Genomic DNA, 12,713 nt, shown 5'->3' with positions numbered 1-12,713 from the left:
CTTTGAATTGCTCAGCCTGCCATCTATACACAGAGTTATGTTGGATATACTTCTTCAAGTGATCCCTAAACAAAACTAGAAGCTCTTTTTTGTTCATCTTCTTGAATGAAAGGACTTTCTCTTCTTCTTTTTCCCGGCATCTGTTTGTCCAACTTTGACATCCTCAAATAGATTGATTGTCACGATGCATCCTGTCTGTGCTTCTTCCCTTGGGCATGCCGACATTTTTTTGGTCCACAAATATAGCATTCTCCCATTAAAATTTTTTTATTGTGATGGCTGGCACTTCCAGACTTTGAATACACAACAGATTCCCATAGTACTGTCATACTGTTGTAGGTTTGAGCACATGCATTGCACTTGTCAGTGGCCCCACAAATTTTACATTGTCAAGTATAGCTGACGGGATGCAAGACAAGATAACCTTGCCTTATTTGGTTTAAGGCATCTCTCAAAAAAGACATATGGAGATGTGTTATTCAGCGGCACGTGTACCTATCCTTAAGTTTGCGGACAAAGTATGGCTTCAGTTTCTCGAGATTTTGTTGCCCAATGTTCACATCTGGATGGGCTCTTTGAAATTGAAGGAATAATTATACCTGTAAACATGTAAACCTTTGGACTTCGCATCCATATGAGCACCGTTTAAGCAGCAAAAGTAAAAAAAAATAATTGTTGACCTATTTCTATTATGCACTTGATTGTACCTACTTATGGCCTAGTCAGCTTAAGTATATTTTATGGAAACCATGCACTTCAAAATACCTTCCTTAATAAAGGAAGCTAGCAGGTGTCATGCAATCTATAGCCACCCGTCACCAGACTAGCCTCCTTGATGAGCTCTTTTTCAGGTTGCCACCACCTAGGGGGTAGCTATCTGTATGATGAGCTCTTTTTCAGGTTTCCACTACCTAGGGGGTTAGCTACCTATATGATCTGTTAGTGTACCAATTTCATGCACCTACCACCACATAGCACCCAACCAAAAATGAAGGTAGAGTGGTAGCTACCTGACATTAATCTTCAACCAATAGCAAGTTGAACCCTAGGGGATAGCTACCATGTATGGAAGGTAGCAAGGGATTGGTCACGCCCTACCTTGGGAGGATGCAAACCAAATGGGTAGCTACCTAGACCATAATTATGGTGTTCTAGAGAAAGAGTTAAATACATGTCATTGTAGCCACCTCATGAGCACACCCCACCACAAATAATGGGATAGTCACCAAGCAAGGTACTTACAAAAGGTAGCTACCAAGGACATACTAGTCATGTGAAAAGGAAAAATAACCACCTCTTGATCTGAATTGCTACATTGTGCTCAAACACCACCAAATGGGAAAACCTAGCTACCACAACAACAATGTTTTTACTACAGCCCCACCAGCTGGGAAAACCTAGCTACCGGACCAACAAATTTCTAGTACAAGCAACACTATAACTACCATCCTGGATGCCTACTAGTAAGTATCTACACTCAATATGTATTATAGATTGGGTAGCCACCAAGACAATGACTTTTGAAGATACTAATGTATATAGTAGGTGGATGTCACAGGTTATAAGCTGCATGATGCTGATTGATAGGGCATCATATCAATGACTTCTTCCTTAAAATTGATAGGTACCACCATTACCTCACACAATTTGGTGACTATGAATATTCCTATAGAAAATGTTTCTGCAAGACTATCAATGCTCACTCTCATGTGCTTGGTTTTTGTTCATGTAGAGAGAGAGAGAGAGAGAGAGAGAGAGAGAGAGAGAAGGAGAGATCAAGGTGTTGAAAAATCACCTTCTCATAGATTCAAGATACCGCAAGCATAAACTCACCTGGCACTTGGAGTTCTTCCATCCTTGTCCACAAATTGTTACGTGGAATCGTACCAAAGGCTTTCTTAAAGTCCACACAATAACAATACAATTGCTTGCATTTCAACCGACTTTCCTCCATGAGAACACGAAGAGTGACAACATGATCAATGGTGCTATGGCATCGACAAAAACCCGCTTGTCCTTTTGCACGCTTGTCATTATCTTCAGCCCAATCACTCAATTTCATCTCCATTATGCACCCAAACAACTTTGCCATAAGAGACCCAATCATTATAGTCCGGTAGTTGTTAACATTATTTACATCCCCTCCTTTGTGCAAAGTCTTACCCCAATTAGTACTCCAGTCATAAGGCATAAGATGTTGAAGTGCAAGGTTGAACATATCACACATCCACTCATGGGTAAAATCTCCCGTCCATTTGATCATCTCCGGCTTGATACCTTGAAGATCTCCCGCTTTGCGAGTGGCCAACTTTTCAAAACCACCACATACATTCTCAATAGAAAAAAAAGGAGGGCATACATGGGAGTGAATCATAAAATGGCATTTTTTCAGAATTTTCTTGCTCATATAATTGCTTATAATGTGTGTACATATCCACAAGACTCAAGTTACCAAAATTCTCAACCTGGCCCCTCAAGTTTCTCCAAAATCTTCCACATGCATGTGCCTTTTCTTGGATTTGAATAAGTTGTTGCTTTACTTCCCATCTTCTTCTCTTCCTTTGAATCAATGGAGAATCAATGCCTTGTATGTATGCAAATGACTTTGATATTTGTCTTTGTCCATAGTTGCATCAAGCTTTATCAAGGACTTTCGAGCATCTTGACATTCTTTATCAAACCATCTTTTGCGTGATCTATCTTTGTTGATACCATGGAGATGCTTTATAGCAAAGCATTCTTCAGTACAAGAACACATAACTTTCGTGAAAGCTTCCCATTTACTTTCCAATGGTGCATCATATTGAAGCTTCTTCATCCATAATTTTTTCTCAACCATTTCAATGTAGATTGGTGCCCGTTTGAAATTCATACATAACGATAATTTCTCTTTCCTTTGGATGAAAGTATCATGCTTAGTTGCTTCTCCACATGAAAGTTCAATACATAAGGTGCGATGGTCGGATTCCGGGGTCCATTGGCCAGAGATAAAACTCTTTATGTGATACATGATGGCTTCGGAGAGTAGCATATAGTCAATCACACTATCCCCATCATGTTTCCTACATGTAAATCCATTTGTTCCACTCCACAAAGACACACCATTGGCAATGAGCATACCCATGCTATGTGTAAAAGTAACTTTCCATAGTGATCGGGCTCTTTCTCATCCATTGAAGAACGATAATACAAGTGAACTTCCTCCAACACCCTTGAAATGTATGGCATATCAAATTGTTGAGTATCATGTTGCAATGTTTTTGTGAAAGCATTCATATCCCCAAATACAATAACATCACCTTCACCTTTGAAATAAGCAATGTTCTCTTCTAAATCAAAAAATGGCTGATCTCTATTCATGCAATCATAAAAGGGAGAATCATGATGAGGAATGTAGCAACCGGTTACATTCCTACAAAAACGGGTGCTCTTTTTGGTGTAATAATTTTCAGCCATACATAACGTTTGTACTTGTCATTTTTCACAATTGACACAAAATCTTTCAATCCTTTCTTAACCATACATACTACCCCTCTTTGTCCTCTTAGTTGCTTAAGATTCTTTGATCACATCAATGAATGTACATTGTAATTCTCCAAGCAATTAATCTTTTGTGTATCATGCTCCCAAGTTTCAACAAGAAGTACACCATCGGCTTTGCTTGTTAGTTCATCAATGCCGATCCTCGCATTCCATGGGTATCCATTACAATTCCAAAAGCATGTTTTTAATTGTAACTAGGTCTCATAGGTCACGCAGCCCTATTTGCTCGAGAAACTTGCCTCCTTCTTGGGCACATTTTCTTCATCAGAGATCTCCTTGTTTTTCTTATTCTTTTCCTCATATGCCTTGGGACGCATATTTTGTTGCTTAATAGTGCAATCTTCACATACAAAACATTTTGTATCTCTCAAATAGATCCAACTATTATCAAGGATAATCTTTTGCTTGGTCTCATCCGGCATGGTGCATACAACTGGCCGTTCTCCCGAGCGAGGAGCTCCCTGCTTAGCCACTCTATGTGCTCCATAGACCATAACTCCGGACATGCCAAAGTGGGTTTTAAAGAAATCTTCAATAACAATGGCAAGATAAGGAGGTGTCTCTAGCTTCTCTTCGAGAATTCCACGAATAACAATGTTATTGGAACGTCACTCCCGTTCCTTCAACTCCTCCACATCCACATTCTCAACATTCTTTGTTTGAGCCATATCTTGCATGAGTGAGGAATTAGAAGCCACATTGCTACCACATACATCATCCCAAGACTTTTTGTGCATACATTTTTCATGTCGCATACTTTTCGGCTCATGGTGTCAAATTTCTCCTCTTTCAATACATGGTCATGCTCTACTTTGCTCACCCGCTCCTTCAAAGTATTCAAGTCCACAAGAGAGAGTTTACATTCCTTGACTTCCTCTTCAAGTTGCATCAAACGTGTTGTTTGGATCTCAAGTGTCCTCCTAAGACTCTCATTCTCAACCACAAGTACTCTTAGTGTGCCATTGTCCATTGCAAGTGCTCGTAAGTCTTCACCTTGTTTGTTTACGGTCTCTTGCAATGATACCAAGTATGTCATGATCATGCTTTTCGATGTCGTTGGTTGGGTGGTTGTGTTGCTATCTCCACACTTAGGAGATCTTGTATCATTGTCCACAATGGTTGTGGACCTTGTTGAAGAAGAAGTACCCTTGCGAGTGCCGGAAGACATTGTATGTAGAATAAGAGATGAGAGGCAATTTTCTTGAACCTGTTCACTTTGGAAATGTTGTTACTAAAATGCCTTTATAACTCTGAAAAATTATGTCTTTAAATCAATGCGTAGAGGGATTCGTGCTCTTCAAATTGAGGCTATAGATCACCCGATTCGGAGTTCGGATGAAGCAGTTATGGTCAAAAGAGTAAACGATTGTCTACTAGGTCAAAAAACGACTACGTTTTTTGTTAGAGAGAGAGAGAGAGAGAGAGAGAGAGAGAGAGAGAGAGAGTTGATTTATGTGTGTATGTGTGTGTGTGTGTGTGTGTGTGTGTGTGTGTGTGAGAGAGAGAGAGAGAGAGAGAGAGAGAGAGGCTGAGAACGAGAGAGAGAATTAGAGTGAGAGAAAGATTTGATAACTGTTGTAACCCAAGAGAGAGAGAGAGATTAGAAATAGTGTGTGCATTTTTCTTGTAATTTTTAGTATATGTGTGTGTTAATTTGTGTGTGAGTGTATTAGAGAGAACTCACTCTCTCGTAATCAATCACACACACATTCACTAGCATACACACTCACATCCCCCCACATGAAGCATCCGAAGTGACAGTTCAAAAGTGGAACAAAAAGAGGTGCATCATTTTTTCTCCCTAAGGGGAGAGGTGTGGTGTGTGGGTGCTTGGCCGGCCAAGCCAAAGTGTAAAAGATCATGTATAAGCCAAGATAATCTCCATCGGTTGTACCTTCATGATAGTCAATATAAGGGGAATCCTTACTCTTGAAAGGCACACCTAGTTTTGTTCTATCTTGCATTTCACACACACACACATCACATTATCATCACAACTTGGTCACCAAGAAATAGTCGAGATTTTTTCAAACTGGCAACTTACACTTGGCCGCATGCCATTGTGCTTTCTCCATGCATTCATATCCACCAGAGAGAGAGAGAGAGAGAGAGAGAGAGAGAGAGAGAGAGAGAGAGAGAGAGAGAGAGAGAGAGAGAGAGAGAGAGAGAGAGAGAGAGAGAGAGAGAGAGGAGAAGAAGAAGAAGAATAGAATTTTAACATCGTAGGAAACTATCCCAAGAGAACTTAAAGATCTATCCGATGGAGAGAGTTGAACTCAAGACCTGTTATGAGAGACACACACACACACACACACAGATAGAGAAGGAGAGGAAGAAAAAGAAGAATAATAGAATTTTACATCGTAGGAAACTATCCCAAGAGACCTTAAGATCTATCCAATGGAGAGAGTTGAACTCAAGACCTGTTATGAGAGAGAGAGAGAGAGAGAGACTCTTTTCTCGGCACCCAATCCACTCCAGACTCTCCCGGGGCCTCTCTCTCTTTCTTTGGCTTGACCTCCACTCCTCTAGGCTTCCCCTTATGCCATGTGGCAAGGGCTTTGAGAATGCATTAAATATAGTTTAGACTAGTATGTGACCCGCGTGTTGCTACGGCCAAAGAAATGCCGCTTCTATTCTTGTAGGGCTATCTTCTCTTCCAAACAAAACACTATCAATACTCTCCTCCTAGTTGTATGTTCTACTGCATTTCTAAAAGTGATGCATTACACAACCTCTTGAAGATTCTAAGAAAAATAAATATATGCAAGATGTTGCAAAGCATTCTTTGATACCAAGCTTGGGAGATTCTCATAGACATTGTTTTTCATGGGGTGCTAGCCCTTGTTCAACAACCTTAGGAGTGCTCTACTTCTATTGTGTGTGTGTGTGTGTGTGTGTGTGTGTGTGTGTGTGTGTGTGTGTGTGTGTGAAAGAGAGAGAGAGAGAGAGAGAGAGAGAGAGAGAGAGAGAGTCCTCCTTTTGGTGTATATTGGTCTAGAATGCTATCAACATTAATTATACAGATAAGGTAAGTTATCATGGTGTGAAGAGATGAAAACCGACTAAAATCAATGTAATAATAAAGCTTTTTTTGAAAATGGAGTGGATTCTAGAATTGGTTTCAACAATAGGAACACAATTGGATTCAATGTCTATACTCAACTCTCTTATTTACTTCTAACCTTGCGTCTTTCTTATGAGCAAGACATGGTAGAAGTGTACATCATAACCTCCTATATAGCAAGAAGAAAATCTTTCCCTTGGTCTACCTAGGGTTGACAAAGATGCTACCAAGTCAAGAAGTACAAACAGGTAAGCGAGCACGTTTTTTAAAGATGAAGGCCCATCATTGCTACACTGTGTAATTACAAAACCTTTCATGTCTACGAGTAGAGTTATGAAAAGGTAAGGGCTCATAGTTTCCAATGTACCAGGAAATCTTCAAGTTTCAAAGAGATGAGCTGAATTTATTTTGATATTAAAAATGTGATTGACCCTTACATCTATGCTGCTCTCTAGATGCTTTGCTTGCATCTCTATCTATGCTCACAAGCATGGTAATGGTTTTCATCATCACCTAATCACAAAAATACATAAGTAGCTTATTATGATAAGGTGCACATCATTTGTTCATGTACAGTTTCACATCATTTGCATCTTAAAATGTGATAGAAATGAAAGCAAAATAAGGTTGCCCAATTGTTTATTTTTGTAGGAGTTTTGGCCATTATGCTAAACTAAAGGACGTGGTGTAAAATTGAGGTTGTGACCTAAAAACATCCATTTCATTGATCTCTATTTCCCTCTATCCTTTAATTACAAAAGCATGTTCCTCTTTGAGAGAGCAAATTGTATTCAACCATTTCCATGTTTGAGTCTATTTTCCTTGCACACAATCTATACCATACCAGCCATTTGTCTTAGTTATTGCTTTGTTAAATGTGACATTGGACATTGAGGCAGTGTAGGAAAACTTATTTTTGTGTACACATTAGGTTCCTTGAAAATTTGAGAGTATGAGTATCATACCCTACTTGAGTACACACACACACACACATATATATATATATATACATATACATATATGTATATATATATATATGTATGTATGTATGTATGTATGTATATGTATATACAAACATACATATACACATATACATACTCACACACACACACACATGTTAGGTGGATAGCAATTTGCATGGAGCTCATGTGTGCATACACACATATTAATTAGTTCTTTTTATTTCACCTTCCATTTCACAACTTCACATGGCTTTACATTTCTTGCATTCTACAGCCTGATTCCAGTCAGTGTTAACGTTCAAGAAAGTCTGTTTTATTAAGCGGCTGCTGGTCAAGTTTTCTCCTCACAAAGAAGAAAATTGGAAATACTAGGAAAATTTTTGAGATTTAAAATTTTTTTGGACAACTTTCTCACATATTTCATGGGTTTTTCTTTCATTTACCATGGTTTGCAGCTGGCTAGTCTCGATTTCAATCGGCTCAAGACTAAGCTGAGGCAATTCTTTCCCAAACACTGATACGAGTTTAATTCAACCTAACAATTTAATCACTTTCTTATTGTTCTTGAAAGCCATCGTGACCCTTTCACTTGTTTTTAAGAGTAACTCACACACACAAACGCACACGTGTGTGCGCGTCTTGAGAAAAGAAAAATTTAAAATGTTGTAGGAGCGATCCAATGAGATCTTAAAGATCTATCTGCTGATGGTCTCAAGTCCAAGACTTTAATATGTGTGTGTGTGTGTGTGTGTGTGTGTGTGAGTGTGAGTGAGAGAGAGAGAGAGAGAGAGAGAGAGAGAGACCAATCATAGCCATCTATACTTTTCTTTAAAGAGATTAAGAAAAAAGAGTTTGCTCATCCTTTTCATGAGCTGACTTGGGGTCATCACTTCAACCGCAATGCCAATTTGTCAACTACTATACCATGATGACAATTCATATGTGTGTGTATAGAATTTATTAGAATTATGCAAGGTGAAGCCTCACTTTAGAATTCTAAAACAATAGAATGCAAAAAAATAAACATGTGTGTGTGTGTAAAATTTACTAAAATTATGCAAGGTGAAGCTTCACTTTAGCATTTTAAATCAATAGAATGCAAGAAAAGAAAAGACATTTTAGGATGTGAAATGAAAGGTGAACTCCATCAAGTTTGATGAAATGGTGATCTTATCAACACCACTATAAAATTTCGAGCGATGGCGTGATGGCTTTGAGTGTTAAGAGCTCTTGAAGGATAGCACAGGGATTTCGTCAGTGGCTGTGTAGAGCCTCTGAGGGTCACCTTCCCTTGCCTAAAGTCACAAGAGAGTGCTTACTCAGTAATCTGAGGAGATGGTAGCAACTTGAGAGTTCAACAAGAGTTTGCAGTAGTCCGAGGAGCACCAGACTTTGACTCAGTGGGCTGTTACAAAGTGGGGACAGCCTTAGTAGCGAGCTAGTGTTTTGCCTCCTGCTCGCTTCAAGCCTGAATGAAACACCATCGTGATTTTTTTTTTTCCATCACGATTATTTGCTGCATAATTATCGTTGTTTAGCTTTGCCCTAGTTAATAATCGCTACGTTTTGTTTCACAATAATTGTTGCTGTAAGCTTTTCCCTAACAAATAGCTATTACCTTTTCTTTTGGAACATATGCCTTAGCTTATTGCTTCTGAAAGGGGGTATTTCTTTCATTAGTTTTTGTGATTCATTTAGTAATGGAACCCAACGCTCTAGTAGTAAGCGAGATATCTAAAATTCTCACTGATGTTAGTGACGGGTAAATTACCGGAAATGGGGTTAGCAAATCCGATGGATGAAAGCGACGGTTCGGTCTTGAAAACGTTATATGACACGAAAATGTCGAGTTCCAACTTGCCAAAGGTTGCAACCATGAAAGTGGACAAAATTGTATCGATTGAAAAAGTTCCTTTTGAGGAAACAAGAGAGAAAATGGTCTTTGCTTAAGGGTTCAATTCGAGGTTAAAACCCTCAAAGACAGGGTTCCTCAGGGTTCCATCTGTACGAACGTAAATAAGGCATCAAGTGTATCTGCAGCTCGCAGGCCAGGCATCTCATTTGCTAGCATACTCAAGGGGCCTAACTCTAAGGATGGTGGAAAAGGCTCAGTAGAAGAGTTGTCGAGTGAAGGAGATGTCGAAAAACTGCAGAATCCAAGGGCTAGACTTCAGCAAGAGCTCAAGAAATCCAACAAAATGATAAAGTCTGGCCCTAACAACAACAAGAGAACTTGCTCCCAAACAGATTGCAGTGGGTTGATTGAAGACGGGCTGGCAGATCGGGCCTTTTCTGCTCTAAAAATGTCTTTTCCACATGCCGAGGCTATTACTGTAGCAATTCCACCAGCACTGATCCAAAAACAGTTAGCCAGGAAAGCTAAGCTAACGCTTGTATTTGGGTTCAGTGGAAGAATCCCGAACAGGTTTGAGATGATTCAATGGCTTCAGGGCCCTCAAATATTTGGTCATGGAGGAGCAGTTGAAAGTACTTTTTACCTAGCTAAAGAATTTTGTTAAGTGAGATTCAAAGAGGCCTCCGATGTGGAAAAGATCCTTGACAAGGGCCCCTAGTATTTAATAGGACTACGGTTTTTGTGGTGCCTTGGGAGCCAGTGTTTGACTCAGCTGAATCTCTACAAGGATTTCATCCAGTCTGGATTGCGTTTGTGGGAATGCCTAGCTAGCTGTGGAAAAATCTCAGGATGCTTGCTAGTCAACTGGGCACTCCCTTATTTATACCTAGAAAGAGAGGGTTTGGAAGAACCTCAAATAGGGTTTGTATAGGCTTGGATGTGTCTAAAACGCCACCTAAGAGCATGGTTATCAATGTCGGTGTTGGGCTTGTTACTATTCCACTCAACTTTGGAACATATTTTGGAGCATGTTTTGAATGAAACAACTTTGGACACTTCGTCAAGGATTGCCCCTTAAAGTCTAAAGGTATTGCAGTTTCGTCAGCACAGGCCCCCAGTGAAATGCAAACCCCAATGGAAGGGTTGGAGAAGCAAGGAGGCAGTAGCGAAGAGGCAAATGCAGGGAAGGATAAAGAAGGTATGATGGATACAAAAATCGAGGAAAATATTATGGAGAAATCGATTACCATACAACAAATTTTTGAAGGTGCATGCAATAATAATATAATCATTACTCCCATTGCTACCCTGAAATTTATGACAGTGACAATGGTGATGGTTGTTAAAACCCTTGGTCTGAAAAGAGCCAAAAGAGTAAAGGCACTAACAAGAGACTCCAAAGTGCCTCAAGTCGTGAGAACACTTGAGGTGAAAGGATCTAATCCATCCTCCACCCCTTTGAAAGAAGGAGGTTTCACTGTCCCACTGCACAATCCATTTGCAGCACTACAAGAAAAGAAATCCCCTAACTTGGAACTTCCGGATTCTCCAAAGACCAAGGAGAGGGGGGGGGGGGGGGGGGGGGGGGGGGGATGATTTGGATGCTAAAGAGTTCGTTCTTCTATCCCAATGAACCCCTCATTAATGATGGAGTCTCTCACTATCCAATCTTGGAACGTAAAGGGGTTGAAAACCCATAAGAAGAGTACCCTATTCTAGGAGGAAATAAAAAAGGAGAAGGCAGTCAACTACTGGACCATCCAGGAACACCACTTAGATGCTCATAGCAAGAGAAAGTAGGTGATAGGAAAGAAACTTGCATTTTATAGTAATGGTTTCAGTGGCCTCCTCAGCATTGCGGACAGAGAATTGGAGCCAAAGTTGGTTCTAAACCACCCTTCCAACAGAATTTGGGGATTAGAATCAGATGGGAAGGGAATTCCTTCACCATTGTGAATGTGTACGGCCCTTGCAATGCAAAAGATAGAGCTAAACTATGGATGCATCTTAGAGATACTCCTATTGACGGTGAGTGGTTGTTGGTTGGTGACTTCACTTTGGTAGAAAAGAGCACGGATAGAACAGGATCCTCCAGTATGTTGGCTGTCTTGGAAAGGTCTAAATGGAAAAGTTTGTGCAAAAAGTGGGCGATGATCGACTTATGAGAAATCGGCCCATGGAACAGCACACCTCGTTTTCCCTACACAAGCCTGTAGTATGCCCGCACTGCCTCCAGGCTAGACAGATGCTATTGTTCACACCAAGCTGGCTGAATTCCGCCATTGATGGAGATGAAAGTAGTCCCAACAAAAAGCGTTTCAGATCACATACCTCTGTACATACATATTAAGAAGAATACAGGGGAGGAGAAGACCCCAAGAGGTGGGAAAAAAATGTTGGTAACAGGTGCACACCTATTCAAAAACCCTCTTTTCAAGAATCTAACCAAGAAATCACTGGGTAAGCTAAAAAAAAATGTCGACCTCAACAAGCACAATGCATGGGACCTCTTTGCTCAGAGCATCGAGAAAGCAATCAAAACCTCGAGCCTCCGAATCAAGAAAGTTAGGCAGGGACACCTTATGCATCTTGCAGTGGAGGTACAACTGCTTACCTCCAAAAAAGCCAATGAGGATGAGCACAAACGATGGATCGAAGCCAAATCTAACCTTGCTAATGAGCAGTTAGAAGATATCAGAAAGGCAAGGCTTCTCTCGAGGGAGAATTTCCTTCAATCAAAAGCCTTTGATCAAGCTCAGTTTTTTAGGGCTTTAAAAATCAAGAAGAGTCGGGGCCACGTCCGTTTGCTCTATGATGAGAAAGGGATAGCAGTTCATAACTAGGATGAGATGGGTGGTCTGATGTTGAGCTCTCTTAGTCAAATCATTGGATAGCCAGAGATCTCGTCCCAAGAAGTGGAAGAAGCCAAAGGAACCTTACTTCAGAGTGTCAAGAAGAAGATTCCCCACTCATAAGCTAATAGCTTGGAAATGGCATTTTCTGAAGATGAATGTTCTATTGCATTGCAAGCCCTTGGCAAGGAAAAGTCCTCTGGTTGGGATGGGATGACGATAGAATCCTTTAGAGAATTTTGGGATGGTCTCAAGGGCCCAATCACAAGGTTGGCCAATAAAGCCATTGTCGAAGGGTCGATGGAGATAAGTGTAAATAGGGGGCTTTTCAAATCCATCCCAAAGTAGATCTATTGTTCTCAACTTACAAATTGGTGCCCTATAACGATGATGTTGGTGGACTACACAATTATTGCTAAAGCAGTAGCCCTCAA

This window comes from Adiantum capillus-veneris, chromosome 4, assembly GCF_014529385.1.
Source record: "Adiantum capillus-veneris isolate H3 chromosome 4, ASM1452938v2, whole genome shotgun sequence".
In the NCBI taxonomy this organism is placed as follows: Eukaryota; Viridiplantae; Streptophyta; class Polypodiopsida; order Polypodiales; family Pteridaceae; genus Adiantum; species Adiantum capillus-veneris.
This window is presented reverse-complemented; position numbering follows the sequence as displayed.